This window comes from Acipenser ruthenus, unplaced genomic scaffold, assembly GCF_902713425.1.
Source record: "Acipenser ruthenus unplaced genomic scaffold, fAciRut3.2 maternal haplotype, whole genome shotgun sequence".
NCBI classification, from domain to species: Eukaryota; Metazoa; Chordata; class Actinopteri; order Acipenseriformes; family Acipenseridae; genus Acipenser; species Acipenser ruthenus.
Window position 1 is genome coordinate 22501 of NW_026708833.1, and position 11009 is coordinate 33509.

At 48.7% G+C, this 11009-nt stretch overlaps 1 pseudogene; it reads right to left on the minus strand.

Moving 5' to 3' along the window:
• Nucleotides 1–3018: 3018 nt before the first annotated feature.
• On the minus strand, nt 3019–10178 carry LOC131736346 (lysine-specific demethylase 5C-like; annotated as a pseudogene).
• Between the last annotated feature and the right edge of the window lie 831 nt (nt 10179–11009).

The window sequence follows — 11009 nt, forward strand, 5'->3', positions numbered from 1 at the left end:
TGTGAGAGTGTGTGTGTGTTTCAGTCTGTCTCAGTGCGAGAGTCTGTGTGTGTTTCAGTCTGTCTCAGTGTGAGAGTGTGTGTGTGTTTCAGTCTGTCTCAGTGCGAGAGTCTGTGTGTGTTTCAGTCTGTCTCAGTGTGAGAGTGTGTGTGTGTTTCAGTCTGTCTCAGTGCGAGAGTCTGTGTGTGTTTCAGTCTGTCTCAGTGTGAGAGTGTGTGTGTGTTTCAGTCTGTCTCAGTGTGAGAGTCTGTGTGTGTTTCAGTCTGTCTCAGTGTGAGAGTCTGTGTGTGTTTCAGTCTGTCTCAGTGTGAGAGTCTGTGTGTGTTTCAGTCTGTCTCAGTGTGAGAGTCTGTGTGTGTGTGTGCGTGTGCGTGTGCGTTCCTAACAGCTCTCTCTTTCCCCTCTGCTCAGTAATTGTTTGCGAATGTGTTTCAGAAGGACTTTTGAAGGCATTGATTTTCAATCAGAAAGCCCCTTATTGCAAATCTGATCAATAGCTGCAACGAGAGCTGGGAGGGGACAGGGTTGATTTCCACAGTGAAGAAGATTCTGAGAGACACATCGAGAGAGAGACACGCACACACACTGACACTGACAGAGAGACACGCACGCATGCACTGACATAGAGAGAGAGACATGCACACTGACACTGAGCGAGAGACACGCACACACGCACTGACACTGAGAGAGAGACACACGCACACTGACACAGAGAGAGACACACACGCATGCACTGACATCGAGAGAGAGACATGCACACTGACACTGAGCGAGAGACACGCACACACGCACACGCACACTGACACTGAGAGAGAGACACACGCACACTGACATTGATATTATTAATATTGAAATGATCAGGAGCCAGGAGTTTGAGCAGGGTTAGAAACTCACACTAGCCTTGCTGCTGCTGCTGCTGCTGCACCCAGTCCTGGGGTTCAGAGCTCCCCTCAATGAAGTCTAGTATTATTATTATTAATATTGAAATGATCAGGAGCCAGGAGTTTGAGCAGGGTTACAAACTCACACTAGCCCTGCTGCTGCTGCTGCTGCTGCACCCAGTCCTGGGGTTCAGAGCTCCCCTCAATGAAGTCTAGTATTATTATTATTAATATTGAAATGATCAGGAGCCAGGAGTTTGAGCAGGGTTACAAACTCACACTAGCCCTGCTGCTGCTGCTGCTGCACCAGTCCTGGGGTTCAGAGCTCCCCTCAATGAAGTCTAGTATTATTATTATTAATATTGAAATGATCAGGAGCCAGGAGTTTGAGCAGGGTTACAAACTCACACTAGCCCTGCTGCTGCTGCTGCTGCACCCAGTCCTGGGGTTCAAACTCCTGGCACCTGATCATTTTCAATAACATAACTAAACAAGGTGTTTGTTCTTTTTTAAACCCAGTTCTAGGTGCAGGGCGAGTGGAGGTTTCTAACCCTGCGCACACAGTTGCAGGTTCCGTCTTCAAATATTTAACATTTTGAGAATATCAGGGTTTTGGAAACGCAGTTGGTACGAAATATATATGAATGAATAAAGACTGTACTGTACATAAAGGCTGTGCTGCCATCTGGTGGCTGCCTCCGTGTTATTACAGTTAAGGATTCAGCTACAGTATAATTCAGAGGTCGCTATCCGCAAACTGTTGTGTTTTAATTAGAAATACGTCAAATTACAGCCAGTGTTTATTAGTCAAATTCGGCCCAAATAGACATGAAACCCAATGTAATATTAATTTGTGTTATTAGCAATAATAATACAAAAATAACAGGCAAAAAATGCCACGTTCTGATTCCGAGATTATTATTATTATTTATTTATTAGCAGACGCCCTTATCCAGGGCGACTTACAATTGTTACAAGATATCACATTATTTTTACAAACAATTACCCATTTATACAGTTGGGTTTTTACTGGAGCAATCTAGGTAAAGTACCTTGCTCAAGGGTACAGCAGCAGTGTCCCCCACCTGGGATTGAACCCACGACCCTCCGGTCAAGAGTCCAGAGCCCTGACCACTACTCCACACTGCTGCCCTAATTATTATGGGTACTGCAAATTTTCCATTATTAATAATAATACGTTCTGACAGAGACAAAATGACGCACAGAAAATGAAACGAACGAATTTCAACGCCACGCATTTCAAATGCCGAGTTAAATTATTATTATTTAATAAATAAGGTTTTGTCTGTTCTAAACAAACACATTTCACGCTCTAAAAATATATTACTGAAACTGAACCCGAATTCTGTCATCCTTTCGGAAGGACATTTTTAAACCGCTACCTGCTCAGCACAGGTGTGCGCCACCGACCAATCCGGGCCCGCTGATTAGGGGGAAAGCCAATCAGAGAGAGTGCAGCAGTGTGGAGTAGTGGTCAGGGCTCTGGACTCTTGACCGGAGGGTCGTGGGTTCAATCCCAGGTGGGGGACACTGCTGCTGTATCCTTGAGCAAGGTACTTTACCTAGATTGCTCCAGTAAAAACCCAACTGTATAAATGGGTAATTGGATGTAAAAATAATGTGATATCTTGTAACAATTGTAAGTCGCCCTGGATACTGTGACAGACACACACACACCCTGAAATACTGTGACAGACACACCCACACCCTGAAATACTGTGACACCCACACCCTGAAATACTGAGACACACCCACACCCTGAAATACTGTGACACACACACACCCTGAAATACTGTGACAGACACACCCACACCCTGAAATACTGTGACACCCACACCCTGAAATACTGACAGACACACCCACACCCTGAAATACTGTGACACCCACACCCTGAAATACTGTGACAGACACACCCACACCCTGAAATACTGTGACAGACACACCCACACCCTGAAATACTGTGACAGACACACCCACACCCTGAAATACTGTGACAGACACACCCACACCCTGAAATACTGAGACACACGCAAACTGAGATACTGTGAGACACACACAAACTGAGATACTGAAAGACACACACACACACTGGAGATACCGAGACACACAATCCAAGTTCAGAATTTCAAAAACACCGTCTAACTTTTATTTCTAAAAACAGGAAGAAAAAAAATAAAAACAAAAAAAGACGTTTTGATAAAAAAAGGTTCAACAAATAATTACAAGCAGGACAGGATTATTAATAATAACAATAATAATAACAATAATACAAAACCATGAACAATATTACAGTGACAAAACAAAACAAGGATACAAGAGAGTCGAGTGTTTTGAAATTGAAACTTCTGGAAACAGGAGTAGCACCAAAAAGAATTTTTTTTTTTTTTTTTTTTTTTTTAAACTTTGTATTCTTTTTGAACTTTTAAAACAGTCCCTCCTCTTCATCACGATTTAAAAACAAGAAGAAAAAAAAAAAGTGAAATTGTAATTATTTTTTGGCAGCTTATAAAAAGACAGCCAGCCTCTCCGAGACGTGCTTCTGGTCGTTTTGGTGTCGCATCCTGATACACTGGAGCGTAAAGATAGGAGAGAGGGAGGGAGAGGAGAGGAAGAGGGAGAGAGAGAGGAAAGACAGGGAGGAGAGGAGAGAGAGAGGGAGAGGAGGGAGAGAGCAGAGAAACAGAGCGAGGGGGTAAGGAGGAGAGAGCGAGACAGGAGACAGCGAGAGAGGAGAGCAAGAGAAAGAAAGAGCGAGAGGAGAGAGCGAGAGAGAAAGACAAAGAGCGAGAGAGGATAGGAGAGAGTGAGGAAAGACAGAGGGAGGAGAGGAGGAGAGAGAAAGAGGAGAGGGAGAGAGCTGAGAAACAGCGAGAGGGTGAGGAGGAGAGAGCGAGACAGGAGACAGCGAGAGGAGAGAGCAAGAGAAAGAGCGAGAGGAGAGAGCGAGAGGAGAGCAAGAGAAAGAGCGAGAGGAGAGAGCGAGAGGAGAGCAAGAGAAAGAGTGAGGAGAGAAACAGAGGAGACCGAGAGAGAAAGAGAGGAGAGAGCGAGAGAGGAGAGAGCAAGAGAAAGACAGAGCGAGAGCGAGGAGAGAGTGAGGAAAGACAGAGGAGAGGAGAGAGCAAGAGAAAGACAGACAGAGCGAGAGGAAGAGGAGTGAGAGGAGAGAGAGAGGAGAGAGGAGAGAGGAGAGACAGGGAGGAGAGAAGAGAGCAAGTGGAGAGGAGAGAAAGATATAGGAAAGAGGGAGAGGAAAGACAGAGGGAAGTGAGGAGAGAGCAAGAGAGGAGAGACTGCGTGTGAGACGTGTTTAAAAAAAACAAACAAAACAAATACAACTGCTTGGTGTTGAAAGGGTTAACGAGGACACAGCGTGCGTGCAATGACATCACCAGCAGCGCTGGAGAAGCGTTTCGAGAGACCGCCCCGGGCTGCTGCTGTGGTATTTTCTTTCACCCCATGAATCTCATCAAGAGGATGTAGTGACTTTCTCAGCTTCACACAGCAGAGGGGCGGGCGGGGGTATAGCTGTCCAATTCTGACCCCTCTCCACCCCTTCCCCTGTCCTCCTTTGCACACCCTTCTCTCCCGAGGGGCTGTAGGTTCAGTCTCTCTATCTTCAGTTTGTTTGTTGAGTTTTTTTTTTTTTTTTTTATATGGTAAAAAAAAATCAAAAACAGTAACAAAAGTAGAACGCAAAATCGCAGTAGCAGGAAGAGTCCATCACAAGATCTGGAGAGAAAAACAGAGAAAGTGGAGATGAAAATATATAAATATTACTGCAAGCTCAAGAGATCTGCCTTCCAGGAACTTACACAGAGTGCAGGGCTGGGAATCAGACTCCCGCTGCACAGCAGTGTGATCCAGTCCTGGTTTCACTGGGAGTTTACTGAGACACACCTGAGCTTGTTAGCTAGACACACTGGGGGCTGATCAAGCTGGTAGTAAAACCTGGACTGGGTGACACTGCTGTGCAATAGGAGTCTGATTCCCATCCCTGCAACCCCCTCTCAATATTACATTTATAAAGTGCCTTTTGAGACAGATTTTGCGATCTAAATTGAAACGTATGTATTTTTAAAAAGGGAAGAAAAAACACATCATGCAATTATAGATTTTTTTTTTCATTATAATGAACAATTCCTTCTGGCACTTCTTGCTTTAAAAAAAAAAAAAAAAAAAAAAAAAAGATTTTAAAAACAAACACTTTTTTTAGTGTCTAATTTGAAAAGGGGTACCTTCGGATTCATTTCTCAAGTTTGTTTTTGCCCACCCCTGGCTTTTCAAGCGCTGCGAGGAGATTAATCGCGAAAGGCGCTATATAAGAAATACAGATCGATTGAAAAGCCGTCTCTCCTCACCCCCACTCCGTTGCTGCTGTGCAGAGGCGGTGTAGCCTCCCCCTTCGTTTTCTTGGTCTCAAACCTGTCCCTCGAGACGGTCAGGAGACCGTCCCCTCCTCCTCCTCCTCCTCCTCCTCCTCGTCCACATTTCCTCTTCCTCCTTTTGTCCGAGTCCTTCGCTCGAACCCTGCCCCCGGACCGACTCTCCATCCTCTCAGCCTGAAAAACAATCAATCAATCAATCAATCAACATCATAAATCAATGAATTCTCTCAATTCCATTTTTTTGCGATATCATTTTGTAGTTTCTTTGATTACATGATGTCAAGTAAAAAAAGATCTAAATTACGTAGGCTCCGGTACCTCGATAATGGTGGTCAGCGTGTCCAGGGGGGGTCTCTGCGCTGCCTGCAGGACTCTCCAGATGGACTGGCCCTGATCCAACGACACCTCCAGGAGATCCCCTTCCATCTGCAGCTCCTCGAGCTCCTCGCGAGCCTGTGGGGAGAGCTCGATCACTGGGCCTTCGAGGAGGGGCAGCAGGGCGTGCAGCTGTTCAATATCTAGAGAGAGAGAGGGGGAGGAGAGGAGAGAGAGACGAGAAGAGAGACAGAGGGAGGAGAGGAGAGTGGGAGGAGAGGAGAGAATGTGAGAGCAGAGAGAGCGAGAGAGTGAGTGTGAGAGTGTGAGGGAGGAGAGGAGAGGAAGGAGGAGGGAGAGAGGAGAGAGAGGGGGAAGAGGAGAGGGGGAAGAGGAGAGAGAAAGTGAGAGTGTGAGAGCAGAGAGTGAGTGTGAGAGTGTGAGGGAGGAGAGGAGAGAGTGCAAGAGACAGAGTGTGAGAGGGAGGAGAGGAAGGAGGGAGAGAGGAGAGGGAAGAGAGGAAGGAGAAAGTGGGAAGAGAGGAGAGGGGGAGAGTGGGAGGAGAGGAGAGAGTGTGAGAGCAGAGAGCGAGAGAGTGTGTGAGGGAGGAGAGGAAGGAGAGGGGGAGGAGAGAGAGGGGGAAGAGAGGAGAGAGAGGGGGAAGAGGAGAGGGGGAAGAGGAGAAAAGGAGGAGGGGAGAGAAGAGTCACTAACTACAATGCATTAAACTACAAAGCAAAACACTGAAACTACAATACACTAATCTGTAATGCACTGCAATGGCAATGCAATACTGGTTCTGCAGCACAAGTAATAGGGCAGCTACAACGGGGTGAGGCTGCCTTTGAAAACACTACACTGTGTCTCAAACAGTTAGAGCCACCAAAGACAGTTTGGGAAGGTTTGTTCTGTCTCTCTGTCTCTCACCGGTCACACCAGCGCTGCCGTCTTCCGTCCTCGAGTGCCCGTTCTCCTGAGAGGACTGTGGGGGCAAAAAAAAACAAACAAAAAAAAAATTACAATTTGACGACAGAATCAACTAATTGATGTAAAATACAGGGATGGGAATCAGACTCCGGTTGCACAGCAGCTTTGCCCGCTCCAGGTTTTACTACCAGCTGGATCAGCCCCAGTGAGTCTCTGTTTCCATTCCTGGACCATATTTATGCATATTGTAATTACAAAATATATCGCATCTTTTTTTTTTTTACAATATTAGTGTCGATTTGTACCAGTTGGGGGGGTCAATGCAAACCCCCCCCCCCCCCCCCCCAAAAAAAAAAAGTTGTTTATATTCATAACAAGTCAGGAATACAACCAATCAAGAGAAAACTGAAACAAAAAGTTTTTTAAAAAGTTATCACTTTATTCATGCATTTTAGTTACACACACACACACACACGTGTCCCCTCCTCACCTTTCTGGCTTCACTTGTGTTCTCATCCTCCCCTTTCCTCCCATCCCTGCTGTCCACCTCGCTGTGCCCGTCTCCTCCCTCTGTCCTGTCTTCACTGTGTCCGTTCCCAGCGCTCCCAGTACTCTCATTACCGCTTGCCCTGGGCTCCTCCCGCCTGGCCAGCCTGTCCTGCAGCTGCGCCAGCTTCTCCAGCGCCCCCTGGAACTCGGGGGAGGCCAGCGCGGCCGTGGCGCGGCTCTGCCAGTTGATGGCCCTCTCGGTCAGGCACTGAAGAGCCTCCCCCTCGGGCAGGCGCACAGGGACCCGCTGCAGGGCCACCAGCAGGGCCAGGATGGTCTCCAGTCTGGGGCGCCGGCCGCGCTGGCAGAGCGGGCACAGGAACCTGGAATCCCAGTCCCACCAGCACAGCGCCGGACTGGGAGAGGAGGAGGAGGAGGAGGAGGAGGAGGAGGGGCTAGGGGAGGTCTGGGGGAGGAGTTTGGGGAAAGGAACGCAACCACTGTGGAATAAGTCTCTGCAGAGCTGGCAACGGAGCATGGGGGGCCGCGGGGGGTCCCCACACACGCAGACAGAGGGGCAGGGAAGGAGGGGGGTGGTGGTGGTGGTGGCAGGGGGGGCTTCTCCACTCCCCTCCCCCTCGGAGACCCTTCCCCCAGGGCAGGGCTTGGACAGGTTGATCTCCTGCAGTCGCCTGATTCCTTCCTTCTCTTTCTGCTCGCCATGTTTGAACGCAGAGACCTTGAGAGAGAGAGAGCAGAGAGAGCAGAGAGCAGAGAGAGAGAGAGAGAGAGAGAGAGGAGACAGCAGGAGAGGAGAGACAGAGAGAGGGAGGAGAGAATAGAGAGAGAGAGAGCGAGAGAGAGGAGACAGCAGGAGAGGAGAGACAGAGGGAGGAGAGAGTGAGAGAGAGAGAGAGAGAGAGAGAGGAGAGGAGACAGCAAGAGAGGAGAGACAGAGAGAGGGAGGAGAGAATAGAGAGAGTGAGAGAGCGAGAGAGAAGAGAGAGGAGAGAGGCTTGTTTAGAACACACCTGTATTACTTTTTTTTATCAAATTACATGATCTTGTGATTTAAAATCAATAAAAATGTGAGAGAGAGGGAGAGGGAGGAGTGAACTCACGATGGAGCCGGGATCCCGGAGATCCTGAGCAGACAGACCCAGGCTGTCGATGTCGGATTTATACAGGAGGGAGCAATCCCTCACCCTCTCCCTCTCCCGAACCCGCCTCGTCCACTTGGAGCGCTTCACACTGTCTGAGCTGACATCAGCACACGGGCACAGCACCTGAGAGGAGAGAGGCAGGGTTACACACACACACACACACACACACACACACACACACAGAGCACCCGAGATGAGAGAGGCAGGGTTACACACACACACACACACAGAGCACCTGAGAGGAGAGAGGCAGGGTTACACACACACACACACACACACAGAGCACCTGAGAGGAGAGAGGCAGGGTCACACACACACACACACACAGAGCACCTGAGAGGAGAGGCAGGGTTACACACACACACAGAGCACCTGAGAGGAGAGAGGCAGGGTTACACACACACACACACACACAGAGCACCTGAGAGGAGAGAGGCAGGGTTACACACACACACACACACACACACACACACACACACACAGCACCTGAGAGGGGAGAGACAGGGTTACAAACACTCTCTCTCTCTCTCTCTCTCTCTCTCACCTCCAGCAGGCTGTAGCAGGAGTTCCTCTTCAGGAAGATCTTGCTGGCCTTCTCTCTCCAGGAGTGAGCCGTCACCACCTGCAGCTCCAGGTGCCGCAGCTCCTCCATGCGCACAGGCAGGTCCCTGCCGATCGCAACCAGCCCCTCCAGATCATCCAGGCAGGGGAAGTGCTCTCCGTTCTGGGGGGAGAGGGAGAGAGAGAGAGACAGAGACAGGGTGAGACTGGGGAGAGGGGCAGAGAGACTGCAGAGAGAGAGAGAGAGAGAGAGAGTGTTTGTAACCCTGTCTCTCCCCTCTCAGGTGCTGTGTGTGTGTGTGTGTGTGTGGACTCCTCGGAGAGGAGTCCAGCTGTGTCCAACTGGCAGCCCAGTACACAGCTGCCTGTCACAGCCTGAGGGACAAACAGTGAGCACTCTACAGGAGTTCAAATCTTATTATATTTCATTGTTGTTATTGTTAATAACGTGGTTATTATTTATATTTGTTTACCATTATTATTATCATTATTATTCTCATCAGTGTTATTGTCCATTTAATGTTCAGATGATGTACTGTGTATACATTGCTTTGGCAATACTGTGAATAATGGTCATGCCAATAAAGCACCTTTGAATTTGAATTTGAATTTGAATTTGAGAGAGAGAGAGAGAGAGAGAGAGAGAGAGAGAGAGAGAGAGAGAGAGAGAGAGAGAGAGAGAGAGAGAGAGAGAGAGAGAGAGAGAGAGAGAGAGAGAGAGAGAGAGAGAGACTGCAGAGAGACAGGAGAGGGGGTGAGACTGGGGAGAGGGGAGACACAGGCAGAGAGAGCGCGGGGGTGGTACTGGGGTATGCTGTGTGTATTGATCAGTACTGATTGATCGGTTACCTGTATCTCCTCCAGGTCAGCGGTCCAGGCCCGTGCCTTGCTCAGGGCCTCGCTGAGTGCCAGGATGTTGGGCAGCTGCACTGGGATGTTCTGAGCCTCCTTAATGATGGCCTCCAAGGTGGTGAGGGGGTGCTTCTGCCTGTGGGGGTACAGTATTGACTCTCTAGTGACCCTGCATACTCTATACTGACCCTTGCATGGATTCTACTGCCCTGTGTCGCTCACCTGGCCTCCAGGCAGATCCCAGCCTTCTCCTCCCAGCTCTCTCCGCGATGGTCAGCAGCTCCTGCAGCTCGGCCATGGCTTTTCTCCACAGCGGCGCTCTGCGGAACGCTGCAACCCCGCCTCCATCAGCGACCTCATGACCTCCAGGGTGACCTGCGACCCCCCGCCGAGGCCAGGGCCCGCTTCACCTCCCCCAGCCAGCGTCCCTGCTCCAGCAGCCCCCCTCAGCTGCTCCAGCTCGGGGGCCTCCACGGCCAGGGCAGTCCCCTGCTCCAGCAGGGCCTGGATCTGAGAGGGGTCCGCAGGGGAGAGCGCGCCCCCTGCAGGAGGGCTTGAGCGCTGCGCTGGTACAGCTCCGCCTCAGAGAGCACGGCCTGGGAGACCCAAGCAAACGGACAAAAAGGAAATTAAAGAAAGCGGAAGGCATAAATGAATCTGTCCAGTTGACCCTTACATCACTTAATATGTCCAGCTGTGGCCAAAAGTTTAATAATTGATAACAGGACAGTAATATTTCCAAAGCAGTGTGTGATTCAATATGTTAACAAGGGAACATTATTCAGCAGCTTTCATTGGACTCTATGAAGCTGAGGGAGTTCATTCTATATAGAGGGTGTGTGATTCAATATGTTAACAAGGGAACATTATTCAGCAGCTTTCATTGGACTCTATGAAGCTGAGGGAGTTCATTCTATATAGAGGGGGTGGAATTCAATATGTTAACAAGGGAACATTATTCAGCAGCTTTCATTGGACTCTATGAAGCTGAGGGAGTTCATTCTATATAGAGGGTGTGTGATTCAATATGTTAACAAGGGAACATTATTCAGCAGCTTTCATTGGACTCTATGAAGCTGAGGGAGTTCATTCTATATAGAGGGTGTGTGATTCAATATGTTAACAAGGGAACATTATTCAGCAGCTTTCATCAACTCCCACCCGGAGTTCATTCTATATAGAGGGGGTGGAATTCAATATGTTAACAAGGGAACATTATTCAGCAGCTTTCATTGGACTCTATGAAGCTGAGGGAGTTCATTCTATATAGAGGGTGTGTGATTCAATATGTTAACAAGGGAACATTATTCAGCAGCTTTCATTGGACTCTATGAAGCTGAGGGAGTTCATTCTATATAGAGGGTGTGTGATTCAATATGTTAACAAGGGAACATTATTCAGCAGCTTTCATT